This window comes from Ursus americanus, unplaced genomic scaffold (genome assembly GCF_024610735.1).
Source record: "Ursus americanus isolate L20-20 unplaced genomic scaffold, mUrsAme1.1.p SCAF_68, whole genome shotgun sequence".
In the NCBI taxonomy this organism is placed as follows: domain Eukaryota; kingdom Metazoa; phylum Chordata; class Mammalia; order Carnivora; family Ursidae; genus Ursus; species Ursus americanus.
The window spans coordinates 1,027,256-1,045,869 of record NW_028273650.1 but is presented as its reverse complement, the minus strand read 5'-3'; the positions used below and the strand labels follow the sequence as shown (position 1 = coordinate 1,045,869).

General features: G+C 48.1%; 1 protein-coding gene across 24 annotated transcripts in view; it reads left to right on the top strand.

The window, feature by feature from the left end:
• Nucleotides 1–3,012: 3,012 nt before the first annotated feature.
• LOC123786490 (uncharacterized) overlaps nt 3,013–18,614 on the top strand; it is a 126,230-nt gene continuing 110,628 nt past the window's right edge. For 10 of the 24 annotated variants that reach the window (XM_087860511.1, XM_087860518.1, XM_087860517.1 and 7 more), the window contains exons 1-3: nt 3,020–3,180; nt 4,792–4,907; nt 7,803–7,900. The gene's annotated coding sequence lies outside the window, so the exon portion shown is untranslated. Of the gene's footprint in view, nt 3,181–4,791; nt 4,908–7,802; nt 7,901–18,614 lie in introns of all 24 variants that reach the window. The other 14 variants (XR_015723557.1, XM_087860509.1, XM_087860506.1 and 11 more) reach the window with 9 other exon arrangements.

Below are 18,614 nucleotides of genomic sequence, written 5' to 3'. Positions count from 1 at the left end.
AGCCCTGGATCCTGGGGAGATGGGGTTGGAGCTGCTCCTGGCTGTGGATCGGGGTAGCTGGGGAGCAGAGCACTGTGGACAGAGTCCAGCAGCCGATATTTACCAGCTGGTATGAAAGGACTTCTGTATCCTCAAAACCGCATGCTGGTGCCAGTGTGGCTGGGCCAGGGAGCTCATGTTTCACAGCAAGAAGTCAGTCTCTACAACGACAATGATCATATGTCTTTGTGAAAAATCATAATGATGTCAACCTTTTAATGTCCCCACGGTCTCTTCTCTTAAACTTGAAGGGATGTTTTATTGAAAACCTCTCTTGTCTAGAAGAACTATTCATATGAATCCAGCAATTCCATTAGCTTCCCTTTCTTTTTCCTTTGTTAAATTCAAGTACAATTACATAAATATAGTACCAATATATGATTCTTCTGGTTTTGTAAGTCTTTCTACCTATCTGTTCCTCACCCATCCTTCTGTTTGTGTATTTGCATGTAAGTCCCCCGAAATGATGTTCACCTAATGCCAGTGGTTATTTCTGGCAGGTGGGACTGGGGCTGGGTTCTCAATTCCATCTTGGGGATTTTTGGCATGTTGTGAATTCTTTGTTATGAGCAGGTAGCACTTTTATTTTGTTTTAATGGTTTTTTTTCTTAAAAAGTAAGATGGAAAGAAAGCATTAAGATCATTAACCAGAATTCATTCTGGAAACTGAGTACTGAGTACTAAAGCCAGTGATGACTGCTATTTTTCTTTTTAATTTCTAAAATCAAGGGAAAACTATTTTACTTTTAAAATGAGGGGGAAAGGACATTGTGGAGATCGTGAATCAAAAGCGGCTGGCAATGATCTATTCATCGACAAATATTTATTGAACAACTTAATGCCAGGGTCCCGTGTTTCCCGTTCTCTTATAACTTCAGGTTTTCAGTCCCCGCATTCTGTAAAACCTTTTCTATCACACAGTCCCTGTAATTCTTATAGGCTGCCACTAGGTGGCAGTATGCACACCCGTATTCTGGGTGGCGCTGTGCTGAGCTGCTCAAGTCAGGTAAGATTTCAGTTCAAGACACCTATTACTGCTTTGTAAGTTCTCATTGGCAGAATTATGTCATATATATCGATATGCATATATCGATATATACCTATATAGCTACATCTGTGTCTATATCTATATCTAAAATCTGCAGTATCTATATACAAATACAGATATATTTTAGGATTGGGAACATTACAATTAAGGGTGCTCGACTACTTGTCTTCCTCGAATAAACACTCCAGACACAAGTCAAACAAGAGACTAAAGCAAACAAACACGATACTTCTGCACACGAGACAGGGTGGCCTAGAGGCCAAGCACCCCAGCTTTGGAAGCCAATAGATAGGAGTCCAAATCCTGGATTCATCCATCATTTGCTTCATCACCTTAGTCAAATTACTTGAGATCCTTTGGCCTCAGTGTCCCTGTTTCAGTGCTGGGGATCTAATGGAGTCTGAATCACGGGGTTGTTCTGAGAGTTAAGTGAAATGGGGTAGGGAAAGAAATGAGGATCTAGCTGTTAGTATTCCTGCAGTCATTTCCACCTAGAAAACTCCTACTCATACCTGAAGACCCAGCTCAAAGGTCTTCTCCTCAGTGAAGCCCCTGCTAACTTTCTCGCAGGGAGTGAGACACTCCAGAGGGAGGAGAGTTCCAGGTGGAGCAAACTCTGGGGACCAAGGCCCTGGGGCTCACATTCAGAGACACACTTCCTTGGAAACTTGGATGGAGTAAAAAAAATTCTACAAATAACCGTAACACATTTCATTAAAGAACAACAAAAACATATATAGTAAAACTCTTGCTAAACAAAATTGTTTTATTTTACCTGCTTCTGTTACAACTAGAGTCAAATGATACCTTCTGAGGACAGAACGGTGGGTTACCTTTTTGGGCTTCAGGAGTTCACCTTTGAAAAGGAGTGTAGCCCTAACCTGCCTCCTGGCTTGTGGTGAGGATCAAAGTGACACCATAAAGATGAAAGTTGCCCTGCCTCTGGTTTCATTTCCTACCGCAAGGTTGTCTTTTTTTTTTTTAAAGAACACAAATCAGATACTACTTCCTGCTTGAAACCCTCCCCAGGCTGCCTGCGGCCTAAAGAACAAAGGCCAGGCTCCTAAGGATGCCTGAAGAAGCCCCTGGACGAGTGCATTTTTGCCCCTTCCACTCGGTGTCCTGGGTCTGCTCAGCTGCCCTAGGCCTGGTGACTCCCAGATCCCCGGGGTCCTCCTCTTCTGTCTCCAGCCCCGAGACCAGCGCGCAGGCCCCACATCTGTCTACCTCCAGCCGCCTCCCACAGCCTCTTTCAGGCCGTCTTCCAGGTTCCAATCTAAGTACAGCCCAGCTGATGCCACGGAACACACCCCTGAGCCTCACTCTCCTGTGTGCAGAGGGGCCCGGGACACCTAACTCCTCAGGGTGGGCAGGAAGTCTGGCGAAGACACGCGTGAGGACGCGGGCCAGGCCCCGGCCCACTGCGGGGCGCGACTGCGCGGGTTCCGGCCCTGGGGCTGGGCTGCAGGGCGGCGGGCTAGGGCGGCCCTGCAAAGGGGCCGCGTCCGGGCTGTGCGGGGCAGGGCAGCGGGTGGGAGGGCTTCCCCGAGATCGGTCCAACCCCGCCGGCCCAGAGTGCCGCTGGTGGGAGCCCCGGGACCTCAGTTCGGCGGGCCGCCCCTCCCGGCCCCCGCCGAGGCTTCCCCGGACTCGGCCACCACACGCGCGCTCAGTCCCTCGCAGTCCTGAATGCCCGGCGCGACTGTCCGGCGCGGTCTCGGGAGCGTAGCCCTGTGGCTTGCTGGGCATGCGCGGAGCGCCGGGCGCATGCCCGGTCCTGGGGAGGGGGGGAGGGCGGAAGCTCGGCGCGGGGACGCGGCCGGGCGCGCGCCGTGGCGGTGAAGCCCGCCTCAGCCGGTCGCCGCGCATGCGCGACCTGCGCCGACGCAGCACGCCCTGAGGGCGCTATCCCGCCGCCGCCGCCGCCAGCCCGCCGCCGCCGCCGCCTCCGCCGCCAGTCCGCCGCCGCCGCCGCCGCCGCAGGGACCTCTGTGCGCCCGCGGCGTGAGGCGTGGGAGGGAGCACCGCCTGTCGGTTCGCGGCGCCGCCTCGGAGTGGTCTGCCCTCGCCTCCCGGCGCCCGGCGCGGTTCGAGTGAGTGCGGGCCTGGGGAGGGGGCCGGGACGCGGGCGGGCGGGCGGGCCGGCTCCTGGAGCTGGGGGTTGGCAGGGCCTAGCGGGGCCAACCAGCCGGTCCGCGCGGCGGATATGGCGGAGACGGGCCCCTCCCGCGCGGGGCTCGGGAGGCCGAGGATGTGGGGAGGCCGGAGAAGTGGGGAGGACGAGGGAGGGGCCCCGGGAGGACGGCGCTGTGGGGAGGACCGGGGCGCGGGCGGGTCGGGAGATGTGGGGCGGACTGGGGGGTCTCCGGGAGGACGGGGGGGACACGAGAGGCCAGGGAAGGGGGAGGAGGGGGCGGGTTCTGGGAGAACGGCGCTGGGTGGAGGACGGACTTGTGGGGAGGTCGGTGGGCTCTGGCAGGCCTGGGGACGAGGGGAGGCCGGGGGCTCGGGTAAACGGGGAGGTTTGGGGGACATGAGAAGGCCTGGGGGTGTTCGTGAAAGATGGGGAGGTTGGTGGATTCGGGGGTCTCGGAGAGACGGAGGGGCTCGAGGCCGGAGCGCACAGGGAGGCCGGGGGCTTGGGGAGGCCAGCAGGCTTCCTTGGGAGCCGGCCAATTGCCTCAAAAACAAAAGGGGGGAGAGAGGAAGGAGGAGGAAGAGGGAAATCCTTGGGGACCTGGAGGGGGGGCGGGGGAATAGCCCTGACCCTATATGGGGACTCACTGGCCCTCAGGGAAGGGCGGGCTTCGCACCCGGGTCCGCGCGGGCTCCTTCCCCGCAGCTGGCGCGCAACTTGCTGTGGCCCTGTGGTTTTCGGGGCGAAAGCCCTGGAGACCTCGTTGATTCATTGTGCCTCCAAGTTTACCTCTTCCCAACCCAGCCCCCAGCTCTGCTTCTGGCTTAGGTGGAAGAAGGACTTGCTGTTTCTTTCTCTCTCCTTTCCTTTCTTTTCTCAGGAGGAGGAGTGAGTGTGTGTGTGTGTGTGTGTGTGTGTGTTACTTGGTTTTATTTAATTGGAGGATTTAGCTTAATGCACTAAGGGTAAAAAGAAATTTTTTTTAAGTCATTTCAACAGTGTCTCATTCTTGCATAGTTAGCCTGCAGCTGGGTTTTTGGCAGTGAGACTAAGATAATAGTAATGTAGTAATTGTGGGAACTGGTTGAAATACATTCAAGCTGAAGGCGGTGTAAGGATTTGGGGATCTGTACTTAAGACGACCAACGCTGGGATTCTTAGGTAGAATGTTGGGATTTTCTCTTCTTCAAAAGGAGTAATTCTAAAGTACTAGAAAGCAGGTGTCCTGATACCCAAGCCGGCACTCTTTTCATATTACGCAATGCGTACAATGTCAAGCAAGTGTCATCAGGTCTTGGGTTCCATATCCATTAGTGATAGCCAGACTATTAAAGTTCTGTAAGCCCCTGGTGAACTTTTCATCTTTTGGGGAGAATGAGGATATAGGAGAAATATTTGTTTTCTCAGGTGTGAAAAAAAGTTGTAACTCTTTAAAGGCAAGCAAGGCCCATATGTCCTTGAATTTTAGTTCTCCGGAAGGATAGCAGGTATGTGTAGTAGATACTCAGTAACCAAATAAATGCAAAAAAATAAAAAAAAACCTTTGCTTTTGTGTATACCCTTGTAGCAGGCGTTGTACTGGACTCTGCAGGGTGATAACTGGATGAGAAATGATCCTCTCCAAAGGTCTTTGCAGCCGAGGGAGGGAGACAGAGAAGTCAGTCAGTGATGATGGTACAGTGGGTAAGTCCTGTGATAGAGGTGTGCCCAGGGCATTATGACGGGTACTCATCTTTCTTCAGTCCCCCACATTCTTAACCCTTTTTATACCTATTGTTATTTCCCCTCTACCCCAGACCTATTTTCCCCATACCTTCCAGTAGCCTCTTAGTAATTTTTCTTCATGGTCATACAGACTCATCTCTTCTTCACATTTGATTTCTGGCTTACAGTTTCCTGGAGATCTCCGTTCTCTTCTTTTCTGAGCTGCTTGCTCCTTCGGTCTTTTATTGTGTTGTCCCTGGATGTTCCTTTGTTCTCATCGTTTGGCTTTTGTCCAGAGTTGGATTTTATGTTTGTGGCAACTCTTGTCTTTGTCTTTCTTTACTGACTTCTTCCTTTTGGTGGCGTTAATTACTTTAAAAAGATAGTACAGTGTTTTTGGACAAGTTGAAGACAGCCTTCAGCATGCCCTCCTCTTGAGCAACACTGCTCTGGCTTGGACTTGTTTCCCTCTCTCCTGGTGCACAGCCACCATTCTGGAATCTCCCTTCATCGTCGTCCTGGGGATTCCCTTATCCCTTCTAATGGAAGCTCATGCCTTGCTCATTTTTTGTTGATGCTCGTGTTTTGGTGGAAGACTTTCTCCAGGGGCTTTCTGACATAGGATGCTTAGGAGGCAAACCTTTTGGGACCATGCATGATTGAAACTTGATTGATGGTTTCGCTGGGTATAGAGTTCTGTATTGGAATTCATTTTTGTTCATAAACTCAAAGATTGCTCCATTGCCTTCTTGTTTTCATGTTACTGTTTTAGAATTCAGAAGCTATTCTCATTTTTCCTTCGTACTAAACTTTTACCCCCCTCCCATCTTTAGAAGCTTGTAGGTGTTTTACAATTTGTCCAAGTCTTTTGAAATATCGTGATGGTGTACCTTGTGTGGTCGGTTTTCATCCACTGTGCTGCATATTCAGCGGGTCCCTTCATTCTGGTAACTGGGAGTTTTCAGTTCTGGGAATACTCTTTGGCATTACTGTGCTGAGGTTTTCTCTCTTGCTTTTCCTTATTTTGTTTTTCTGGAAGTCTTATTATCCGGAACTTGGCTGTCCTGGGCAAAGGTTGTAATTATCTTAATACCTTTTTCTTCTTCTTCTTCTTCCTTCCTTTGCTCCTCCTTTTCTGCCTTTTTTTTGGGGGGGGGTCTTTTTATTCTCTGTTCAGAGAGGTGACTTCAGTTTGACTTAACCTTTTCTTTAGTTTATTATTTCTGATTTCAGAAAGGTTCTTTAGATTTCCAAGGGCTCTTTTTCTATTTTTCTAGGAGAACATCCTGTTTTTCTTTATTGATTGCAGTGTTGTCTTACCTCTATATTATTGATAGTTTGTATAGTCTCTGTTTCTTTTAGGTTGTTTCCTTCCTTTTCCTGTCTGACGTGGTGGGGCCCTTTGACTTTTACATCAGGGTATTCTGGGTGGGCCATGTGTTGAGGGTCCCCAGGGTTAGTATCTTTAGATCTGTCTTTTGGAGCTGATCAGATTCCCCAGAAATATTCTCCAGTCTCTTTCCGGCACAATTCTGACTTCAGAATCTGGAAGCCAGCGGTGTGCGTGTGTGGTCTGTTGTAGGAGAGCTGGAGAATTCACTGTTCACTGTATATACGGTCATTAAGTCCAGCTCTGTTCAGTGCAGCTGGGCAGGGTGACTTCAGTCCATAGACGCCTCTACTTTTCCGGGGAATGCCCCTTCCCATCTTCTTTCAGAGTGAGGGGGCGTCACGTTGTGCCTGGCGTTGAGGTTCTGGTTTCAGCTTCCATGGCCTTCCCCGGCTCCTCTGTATTTGAGGCTATGCCTTCTTTACCCCCGTTCTGTCTACACTGCTGCTGCCACTTCTGGTCTTCTAGGACACTGCTGTGCAAGTGGAAGTGGTTCCCGTGTGTTCCACTGCTGAATTAGGACCTGGCTTTCTTGGGCCTGCTGCCTCCTTTACTCTACTTCAGTCTGTTATAGTTTCTGTCTCCTCCAGGTTTCTTCTTTTTACTTTTTTGTTTGGGTCTCAATCTTCCATGTTAGAAGATTTCCTCAGTACTTCAAAAATCTTGGCTTTTTTCTCCTTTCAGTTCTCCCTGTGCTGTTTCAAACATTTTTTAAAAAGATTTTATTTATTTACTTATTTGAGGGAGTGAGTGTGTGCACACGGGAGAGAGCAGAGAGCACAAACGGGGAGGGGCAGAGGGAGAGGGAGAAGCAGACTCCCTGTTGAGCAGGGAGCCTGACCTGGGGCTCCATCCCAGGACCCTGGGATCATGACCTGAGCTGAAGGCAGATGCTTAACAGACTGAGCCACCCTGGCACCCCTGTTTAGAACATTTTTAAAAAATATCTCTGTAGTATAGTTTTGATGGAAGGCAGTGGAACAGATGTCTATACTCTGTCATTGTATCGTGCACTTATTAGCCAACCACACCCTGTTAATTTATGATTTTTGATATGTTTGAATAGTTTCCAGTTGCTTCACATGTATTTCTTTTTTTTTTTTTTTTAAGATTTTATTTATTTATTTGACAGAGAGAGACAGCCAGTGAGAGAGGAAACACAGGCAGGGGGAGTGGGAGAGGAAAAAGCAGGCTCCCAGCATAGGAGCCTGATGTGGGGCTCGATCCCAGGACTCTGGGATCACGCCCTGAGCCGAGGGCACACGCTTAACGACTGAGCCACCCAGGTGCTCCTTCCTGTGTGTTTCTTAAGTAGAAATAGGTTTGAAGACAGGGACATGGTGCCCTCTTCTCACCCCTCATCCCAGGCGTTGCCCAGTAGGCTTGCGTGGGAGGTGATGGAACTGGCTGAGGGGTGAGTTCAGTAGAGCTTCAAGAAGTGAAAGGAAGGGGGTTTTAATGCGCATGTTGTCTCTCCTTGTCAGGTTCTCTGAGGACTATGGAAAGAGGAAAGAGAAACCGGGAGCATTTCCTTTAAACCCACGTTTGATTTCTTCACAGAGTTACCGTGGCCTTCAGAACTGTGAGTATAATTCTCTTGCTACATTTGTGTTTTGGTTTTTCCTTTTGTTTTGATTTTTCTTTCATCTGTCTTAAGGTTTCTTTGACATATACTAGAAACAAATAAAAGCTAGTTGATTTTGCAGAGTAGGTGAGGGAAGAAATATTAGTTGTTTAGTGCCTTTTATGTGTGGAGAGAGGCAGGCAGGATGACAGTCCTGTCCCTGATAGTTGTGACAGTAGCAGCATGTGCCCTAGAAGAGTGGCCCAACAGGGTCAGCACTGGGCCATCCAGCTCCTAGGTGAGTCTCTGGCAGTAATCCCCTGAATGAGGCTACCCTTTGCCCCTGTTTCACATTTGCATAACTGAAACAGAGGTTAAAGGTTACTAAGTTAGTAAAAAGCAAAGCTGGGATTCAGACTCAGTCTGGCTTTGGAGCCTGTGCTTTTTACTTGTGTTTTATTCTTATGGGCTCTGGATTCAGATGTTGGCTTGGCTGCTTACTTACTAACTTCACTAACTACCGAAACCTAGTTTTCTCTCCATGCGAACTCTTCACTGACTACTTAAACCTAGCCCTTTCCTCTGACAAAGGGTGCTCTCCCAGGGTTGTGGTGAAGATGCCATAAGAAATGTGAAATGTGCTCAGCATTCACAAATGTTAGCAATTGCTATTTGGTGGCAGTTCCCCCACTTTAATGAGAGGAAAACTAAGCCCCAGAGATTGGGTTATTTGTGATTTGTTAATTTGTAACCTTGGCACTTGTGCTGCACTCCACAGTTGGGAGGTTATAGAATTGAGATTCTATTCCAGTTTGTCTTATTTCCAAAGACTGCTCTTTCTGGTAGGCCTAGTGGTAAATCGAGGACAGATCGTTGATAGAAGATTCATCAATCTGTCTTGTGGTATTAGCATTGGTAAGATTTTCGCAATACATTGCTTTGGTGTAAAAGCCCCATAAACTTAGACTTCATGGATTCAGAATTCAGAATCATTTATAATTACGTTGAATTTGACTTTGGCATTGTGTTTGTCTTAGGTGTCCAAGGGGCAGGACCCTGGATTGTTTTTCCATTTCCTTCTGGGGGTCAGTTCACTTTCCTCCTTTGTTCTCTTTTCTCCCCCAAACCCACTTTTGTTTCTGCCAGGATTAGGTATTAGGGAAGGGAAGGAAAATTGTGTCACGAAGTTTCAGTTTCCAAGTAAGGCCTGGAAGTCTTGCTCCTTTTCTCTGATTCCTTCTACCCTTTCTTGGCTATGAGAGGCACCTGTTCTGTGTGCTGTGCCAGGTGTGACTCTGCTGTCTTTTGGAGAAGGCCATGCCCAGCTGTTTACATCCCTTGTCTCCTCCCCAGCCTCCCTGCACATTTCGATGTTTCTTCCTGTAACAGTGGGCTACATTTATTGGGTACAAGTCTGTTTCCGCATCTTTAAGGGCAAAGATTTTGTTATTTCGTTTCTGCATGTTTTCTGCTTGACCCATGGGTAGTTTTCACTAAAGGCTGGATGAAGTAGTGTTTAATGCTTGCCACAAAATAAGTTCTCTTTTCTTAGTGGATCCAAACAAGAGGGAGAATATCAAGTATAACTTTTCATCAGCATTAGCTATTAAAAATCGTTCGTCATGGTAGAGCCCAAGACAGTTTCATATTTAGCAGAAATTACACAAAATTTTTCTTCTTAATGTGATGTGCAGCGGAACGAAGGCCTGACAGGGAACTGAGAGCCCCGTTCTTGGCTCACTGGAACTTTGAGCACCGGGATATAATCTGCTGCTTCTAGTTTGGCGCTCCCCTCCCCTCCACCCCTGTTTGAAAATATGTAAACCCAGGAAAATAACCTTATAACCAGTGTTTCTATAATTGTTTCCCCCAATTCTGGACAACTGGTGAGGCCACACGAGTAAGCCTGGCTTTGTACAGCATCGACTTAATGGTGTTCCTGTGAGATCCGGGGCCCTTGATGTACCTGAGGGCCCTGGTCCACTTGAGCCCCTGCAGGATGGATCAGGTTCTTGGTTCTTGATTTGTTTTGGGGTGTTGCATTCTTAAGGCAGAACTTGGGATGGAGGTGTTTTACAATCAGAATTCTAGGAAAGCAAAGTAACGTTTTGGAGGAGTTGAATTGCTGGGATATGTATGGAGATTATTTTCAGGGTTAATGGGGTGTGGGGAGGCAGTAGACAGAAAGGAAGGTTGCCCGGAGACCCATCTGAAACCCCCCCATTTGATGAATAAAGATAGGTTATTTAGCGTCAGGGCAGCTAAGAACAATTGACATAGATTGAACTGTGAGGTTCTGGGGCTGTTTGTCGAAACAAAGAGTTGCTAGGGTAAGGCGGTGCTGGCTGTCGGCTCCGGAGGGCAGCTGTCCCTCCCTCAGTGTTGAGCCCTGAGATTCGGCTGAGGTTTGAAAGGCTAGTATGTTGGGAATAGACACTGGTGGTGGGGGTTGGAGGGTGGGGGAGAGTAGAGGACAACCAGGAGGTTATCGGCACGCTGTTCAGGGAACCAGGTGAGCAGCAGCGGAGGCTGGGATTGGAGCAGGAAAACTGGAGGTGGTGAGAAGCAGTTGGGCCTTGGATGTATTTCAAAGGTAGAAGCAGTAGGATTTGCTGACAGATTGGATAAGGGGTGTGAGGACAAAGGGAGGAGTTGAGTTGACTAGAAGGCTCTTGGCCTGGGCAACTAGATGGGGGGAAGGCTGTGGGTGGAACTTGGTTTAGAGGGCCAGATGGGGAGCTCACTGTAGGCATTTTAAGTTTGTGATTCTGTTAGGGATCCAAGTAGAGATGTCATGTAGGCAGTTGTAAATAGGCATTTGGAGCTTGGAAGAGAAGTCTGAGCTGGAAGTGGCCATGAAAACGCAGTGACGGTCTGTGGTCACCGAGGGAGTGAGCACAGAGAAGACAAGCAAGCCTGAGCCTCGGGTCACTCTGCCATCGAGTGCTCAAGGACGAACATGAGCAGTGTTTGGCACAGAGCAGGTGTGAAGAAGACCACAAGCACTGGCACCATGGGAAGAAGGGAAGAAGTGTCCAGGAGGAGGATGTGATCAACTCTCTGAAGTGTCAGGAAAGGTCATGATGAGGACTGAGGTTTGGCCTTCGGGTTTGGCGACTTGGAGGACACTCTGGCAAGTGCTCGGCGCAGTGTGGGGGCGTGGTCAGAATGAAAGCCCGTCTGGACGGTGGTGTGAAGGGGGAGAGGGTAGTGAGATTGCATCTGGGTGACTTAGGTCCAGGGTGTACGGTCATCCTCACACTTACTCACCGTCTGGGTGCTGAGCAACGCAGCCGGGTCCCTGAGGTCCGTGGTGGTGTCTTCATGTCACGGGCGGGGAAAGGTCAGGTTCAGAGCTTACAGTAGCTTTCTCAAGAGTACGGAGCCGGCAGGCTGACGCCAGGTCTCAGGCCATGCACGCTGTCCTCAGCTGCCCTGCGTCCTGAGGGTGGAGAGACACTGTTGAAGGGGGAAGGGGGTAGTGTGGTTGAAAAGTTGTAGGAAAACGCTTATGTCCTGCTGGAAGTGCTTCTGTTAGAGAATCTGTTTCTTTTTCTTACTTAGAAATTTCACTTCTATCAGAGGGTGGTAGGTGCATGTGTTCAAAAGTAAAACAGTGTTGAATGGTTCATGCAGAACCCAGCGGGCTCCTGTCCTGCCTCCACCATCCGCCTCCCAGAGCTGCCTGGAATCCTGCTTATCTGTTTCTTGTAGCATTTCTGTCCACGGTTCCCAGCAATATCTATGTAGAGGCAGGGCCATCGATGCGTCACTTTTAGAAAAAGTTACATTTTGAACTCCCATCTTCCCCCACATAGTTGTAGCACAATTTTTGTTTAGAACCATAATTTGGCGAACTGTTTTGACTTTGTTAATGTTGCTCACTATTGAGCTGGTGAATGTAGCATGATTATATTCCCTTTTAGTTCCACTTTTTGTTTTCCTGTTTTCTTGAGCTTAACAGTTGCCACTTTTTTTTTTTTTTTCTGTTTGCTTGATATTCTTAAGAGTTCTCACTCTCCCTGACAGTAAGGCCTCTTAATAAAATTTGCCATCTGCTCATGTGTATTCCTTCTGTCTTCACCCCCAGGGACATCTGTTTTCTTGCATGCTGGACAGGTTACTCTCCCATGGTAGCAGGGTTGAGGTGCGTAGGGCAGATCCTGCAGGAGCAGGCGAGACCGGGTAGAGAATCCTGATGGGGAAGACAGTGATGGGGAGCTCAGAGGGAGGGGGACGGTGTCCTCCTGAGGGAGCAGGTCCGGGCATGGTGAGTGGGGCTCGTGGTAGTTGGGGAAAGGCATTCCAGGTGGAGAAGGTGAGAAAAAGCAGAGCGGGACGAGATCGGTTACTTTTTGTTAACCTACAAAGCCTGTATTGTGGCGCCTCGCTAGGTGGTACATGTTAACTTAGTTACTGACTCTTCCTTTAAGACCTTTAAATAGATTTCCATGGAAAATGTGACATTCAGATCGTTAAACATCTGTCATAAATTTTTTATTTTTTGAAAGATTTTATCTTTTAAGTAATCTGTACAGCCAGTGTGGGGCTCAAACTTACAACCCCGAGGTCAGGAGTCGTACACTCTACTGACTGAGCCAGCCAGGGGCCCCCGTCATAAATTTTAATATTTTCTTAAAACCTGCGCATAGGATATATCAAGACACTTAAATCCAAGAGATCATCTTAAACTGTTGATTCCATGTATTCGTTCATGGCAAAATCTTTATGGACTATCCCGTCACTGAGGCGGCCCAGCCAGTCATCGTGCAGGCGTGACCAGTGCAGCCCCCCGCTGCGGTCGTCAGGCGGGAGCAGGATGAGCGACCACAGGACGTTTCAGAGGCTGCTCTGTGTCTAGCTGGATGCACAGGATGGTGTGCAGGGAGGCCGCGGTGTCGCAGAGGCGGGCAAGCGCAGCCCTGTCTCCGTGGCTCAGTTAGGGAGGCCCGTCGCGAACTCGGGAACGAGTTGGTGCAGAACCAAGAGTGAGTGGATTGGCTTCTTTTGAAAAGAAGCATCGCGCAGTTTGAAATGCTGAGGCAGGATTATAGGAAATAAAGTCCGTAAGTGCCTTTCAGGACTGCCAACTCCAGGGCACCTTTTACGTAAATGTGCTGCACCTTTTATGTGGGTGCCTGGCTATTCTCATGGACGGTCAGGAGCCTGTGTTTAGTTCAGTGGGTCCGCCGTGTCCAAATGTTACCTGCTTCCTGAAGCTTCTGCTTTATGCTCCAGGCTTTGCGCAGGACACCCTTTATCTTGCCAATAGTAGTTACGTTTGTGATTCAGGAATTCTACGTGAGGGAAGTCGTCAGAATTGTGATACCTGCCGTTTATGTGTGTCATTCATCGTGTGTTTTGAGTTGTGTGTAGTGTTTATAATAACAAGGTAGTGATTACTGCCCCCACGCTGCAGAGGAGAGCCCGGAGCCAGATACCAGTCAGCCCGAGGCTCCACGTGGTGGTGGCAGGCTCTCCTGTTCCTCGACATGAAAGCTTAGCCCTTGCTCTGAAGTGCACGTGGTGCTCCTGTGTGCAGGCTCTGCCTGTGATAGAGAGGGGGAGGGCTGCCGCCCACCGAGCGGTCTGCAGACCCTCAGTATTGTCACGTGCCAGCCGTGCTTCCGCCACGTCGGGATGCGTTGTCACTAGTGTTGCCAACCATTGCACGTGGTTCCCCGTCATTGGTGTTTCTGCTCATACTGAAGAAAGATTATGGATTCATCCCATACTTGTAAAAATGGGAAAATAGGTCTGTTTCTGACCCTAGTAGTAGGCAGGCAGCTTTTCCTGTGATTCTTACACTCTGACTAAGGGGGAGAGAGGATGTTTCTTTCTTTCTACCTGCCTTGGCATATCGTTGCTATCTGCCAGGGGGGAGGGGCAAGTGGGGCGTTGGGAGTGGCGATGGCAAGGAAACATGTTAGATTTGTGTCTCCTGCTCATGAATTCTAAGTGCTTTAACAAAATAGACAAACTTTCCATCATTTCTTCTTTGATAAACTGTCTATTAAAAGGATAGGTGTCTCAGCAAAAAATTCAACTGGAAAAATGGTGAGAAGCTTTGAGTAGATACTTCATCCATTTCCTGTAGATAACAACATGCACACAAAAAGACTCTCCCCATCATCCCTCATTAGGGAAGTGCCCGTGACAGCCGCAGTGGGTAGCGCTGCAGTCCTGTGAGAATGCCTCCCATTCCCACAAAACAAGGCAGCAGAAGGGGACAGTGCCCAGGTGCAGGGCTGTGGGACAGCTAGAACTACAACGTGCTTTGCTGGTGGGGATGCAAAGGGTTATAACCACTTTGAAAAAGTAGTGTGGCAGTTTCTTATAAACTTGAATATATACTTCTCATACGATCCAGCAGTCCTACATGGAGGCCTTTACCCAAGAGACATGCAAATTTATCTCTACACAAAGGCCTGCATATGATTGCTTATAGCAGCTTTATTCCTATTTACCGAAGATGGAGAACAACTCGGAGGTCCGTCAGGTGGGAAATGCGTGAACAGGTTGCGGTGCACCTGTGCGGTGGGGCAGTCCTTGTACAGCAACACAGAGGTACTGACTGCTGACATCCTCAGCAAAACAGGAGCGCGTCCAGAGCATTCTGTTACGGGCAAACACAGAGCTCTGTACAACTGTGGTTCCCCCCTGATAACATTTGGATAAAGGCAAAACTATGGGAACAGATTGGATCAGTGGTTGCCGGGGGCTGAGGCTAGGGGAGGAGAGGACTGAGTACAGGAGGGCGTGAGGGTGCTTCGTGGGTGATGGAAGTAGGCCATGTCTGCCCTGTGATGGTGGTCATACACTGACTGTGTCAGTCAGAACCCAGCGAACAGTGTTTTACTGTATGTAAATTTTACCTCAATAAGCCAAACCCAAAAAAAGGTGGATGACTTATGTATATACACACACGTAGGTATTACACACACACACAGGCACACACATTTATACCCACGCTTGAGCTCCCTTTTTCTTTCCAGTGGATTAAATTTAATTTTTCTGGATTAGGTATCCTGAAAGTTTAAATGAAATAGATTGTAGCACAGACACTTTGTGAAAACAGAGGATCTTGGAGTCTTTGGTTGATTTTTACATTCTTATTCACGACCTGAAGGCTTTATAATGTGGTTTGTTTTTGTATAACATGGTTATGTAGTATGGATGTCACGTAATTAGCATAAATAAAAGATGTTTTATCAGTTAAATTATTTTAAGATTCCTTCCATGTTGTTCAGGCTCTTGTAGCTGTGGAGAAAAATAGTTTTACTAGCTTTAAAAATTAATAAATGTTTTCTTTGATTCATGACAAACTTAATTATACAGTCTTCAGCTCTGTCTTTAATCAGCTGTAATTGTAGGGTATGATTATATTTCAAACCGCTAGACCTAAGAATGTACACAGAAAATAATACAAGTTAGCTTCACCAAACGTAAGGCTTCATTGTAGTTGCGAGTCAGGTCTCTTCACAGTATGTAAGAGGGTCGCTTGTTATTAGTATGTGGTGCTTTGCGATGCCCTGCAGAGCAGTTGTTCAGCATTTTTTCCTAATAAACCCTTCTTAGCAAAGCCACAACAGTGGGCAGGGAGGGGGATTAGAGTGGAAAGTTGTGTATTTACTTTTCATTTAAAAATCAAAATCTGACTATAGACAATAAGAAGGCCATTCATTTAAATGATGAGGTCTTCGTTATTTTGCGATCAGAGGATATTGCCGTGTGTGGTTATAATGGAATCTGATACAGTAAGATGCAGTGTAAGAGGCCCTTCCTGAGCTGCTTTATGTTTGCTTATCCCGTGCGCTGCTCTGGGGGCTGGGGGCTGGCTTCACTGTCTCTGGTAACCTTGTCCTCTGAATGGTCATCACGTAGTCAATATGCACTAACGGCCTCCGTGACCGTTGTGTTTGGGAACAGAAGGAGTAGGCTGCTCTGCCTTGCGTTTGTTCTCGTCTGACTGTCCCTGTGTTTTGCTGTGGGAATCTGTGCGCTGACTGGTTTTGAGGGTTTGGCCCCTGCTGGGATGCTTCTTACAACTGGCGACCTTTCCAGCTGCTGTCCGCCAGGTGGCTGTCCTGCTGCAGTTGTCACCGTGCCGCCGCAGGGGCGCTGTGTGGGTCCCAGTGTGAGTGGTGTGTGCCGCTGGACAGCCCGCCCACGTGGGGGGATGTCTGCGAACAGCTTACAGTGTGACTCGCTGTTCCACTGAGAAGTTGTATTTGTAGAATAGAAGAAAAACGGATGTGGAGCATGAAGTTTGAAAAGTGTTTAACCGTGTTTGTTTTCTCTTGTGGTTCAAAAGGGTACTTAACGGGTCATCTTAAACAAAATGTACTAAAAGATATTAAACTCCTTTGGGGTTTTTCTGGATGACTCAGGATCCTCAGTACGAACACCTGTCATTTTCAGCGTGTGGTGGCCCCGCTTCTGCTATTTTCCTCAATATCAGGCTGTGTGGCGGGCAGCCTCTGAACGCCCTTCTACCACCCTTTCTAATTTGCTACTCCTTGTTTTTGTTGTTGTTGTTGTTTGGTTGGTTTTAAAATGAAGCCTTGTGTGTTTTTCTGGAAAAGTTGTAAGTAGTATAGGCAACTTCCAAATACCCTTTCACCTAGATTGACCAGTTGTTAACATTTTGTGACATTTGCCTGCATGGCCCCCTCCCCCCACCTCTGGATATAGAAGTACACGTGGCACATTTATTTTCACACACTGGAAGAGAGTAAGTTGCATACTTCATGCCCTTTACTCTTAGATACTTCAGGAAGTATTTACCAAGAACAAGGACTTTTGGGGCACCTGGGTGGCTCAGCCATTAAGCGTCTGCCTTCGGCTCAGGTGATGATCCCAGGGTCTAGGGATCGAGCCCTGCATCGGGCTCTCTGCTCTGCTGGGAGCCTGCTTCTCCCCTCACACTCCCCCTGCTTGTGTTCTCTCTCTCGCTCTCTCTGTCAAATAAATAAATAAAATCTTAAAAAAAAAAGAACAAGGACTTTTTACATAGCCCAAAATAATCAGTATAGTTATCAAATTGGCAAATTTAACATGGGCCACTCTGTAGTTTACAGTCCATATTCACAGTTGCTCTGTTAATTACAGTAGTTTTCCCCCATACAGGACCCAGTCTAGAATTACATGTGGTATTTATTGATGTTTCTATGGTCTTTTTAGTCTGGATATGTTTCTCAGCCTTTCTCCATCATGGAGACTGTTCTAATTGTTTTGTAGGTCTTTCTTCCGTTTGGGTTCCTGTGATGTTTTCTCATGATTAAACTCAGATTACGCATTTTGGGGGCCAGGCTATCAGAGAAGTGGTGCTGTGCTTTTCTCAGGGCATCATATCATTTCTCATATCCATTATTCGTCTCAGGATGGCACATGATGCCGGCTTGTTCTGTTATTGGTGAGGTTAACATCTAGGAATTTGTGGGGCTGCAGATTCTTGGACCCTACTCCTGACCTGCTAAGTCAGAAACTTAGGGCTTGAGCCTATGTTTTTAACAAGCCCAAAAAATGATTTTGATGTATTCTAAAATTTGAGAATTACTGATCTCAGGTGATCAAGTTAGGGCAGCATCTGCCTAGTGTCTGCTCTCTAAAATTAGCGTTTATCCTTTGTAATGAATGAGGAAATCTGTAGGGAAATATTTGAGGCTCTGTGACGTTTTGAGCTTTTAAACTGATCGTTTGGCGCCCCCACGGATGATTCTTGCTTGAACTAGTTATTACTAGGTAGTCGTGCAGTGGGGACGCTGTTCTTCTCACCTGTCAGCTGGCATTCTCCCTTAAGGAGAGTTTCCCCTCCTTTGTTGACTCACTCAGTTGTTCACCCAGTAGTACTTCACGGATTCTTGTTTGATTCAGGGGCTTATAGTCCTTAACTCTCATTCATTTTGATGCTGGAATGCCCCCTGATTTGGTTTTCCAAATCATCTCCTGTGTTGTTTTGACACGTCCCCATTCTTTTCTGAGCACGACCTTCCTTTTGGCACAGTAAGATACTCCCAGCATTTCCTGTAGTTTCTCTGCCCCTGTGGTGCAATCAGCTATTTCTCCAAGATTCCCTGGTTCCTTTTGGTGGGAGATGGAATTTAGAGGCCGGGATCTGAGTGGGAGGTGTGCTCCTTTGCTGCCAGGTATTACTGCTTCCCAGCGCTTCCTGTGTGTGTGCACGTGCTTGTGCAGCTCTGCTCCAGATGCAAACATCTTGTTGTGTTCGTAGGAGCCGACGAGTCTCCGATCAGTTTCATTGGCTTCCAGTTGATGCATTTTCTTCCCTTCTCTTCTCTTTCTTTCGCAGTCTCACATGCACCTTTCTACTTCGATGGTTAGTCAAAGGTTGGAGTAGAATGTATTCTCAGATTTGGGGGTTTATCTTGGGGTTCCCCTGCTTCCAGCATCCCTCCTTTACATATCAGTTGGTCCTCCAGCCCCCATTTCTTTCTTCTGAGACCTCACACCAGTAAGACTTTTGCTTTCTGCCAGTAGAGCTCGCCCTGGGTTGGGAAGCACGTTTAGTCAGAGGAGCAGCAAACTGGCAGATGTCCTGGGGTAACTCCATTGTTCAGGGGAGAGCCTTCACCTCTGGTGTGTGCCTCTGGGCTTCCTGGGTTGTCCTGCCTATGCGCATTTCACTGTCTGCCAGGGATTTGGGCAGTGTATTTATATTCAGCCTTGGAGCTCAGCATTTTGCAGCCCTCTTGTTTCCAAAATTTCCCCC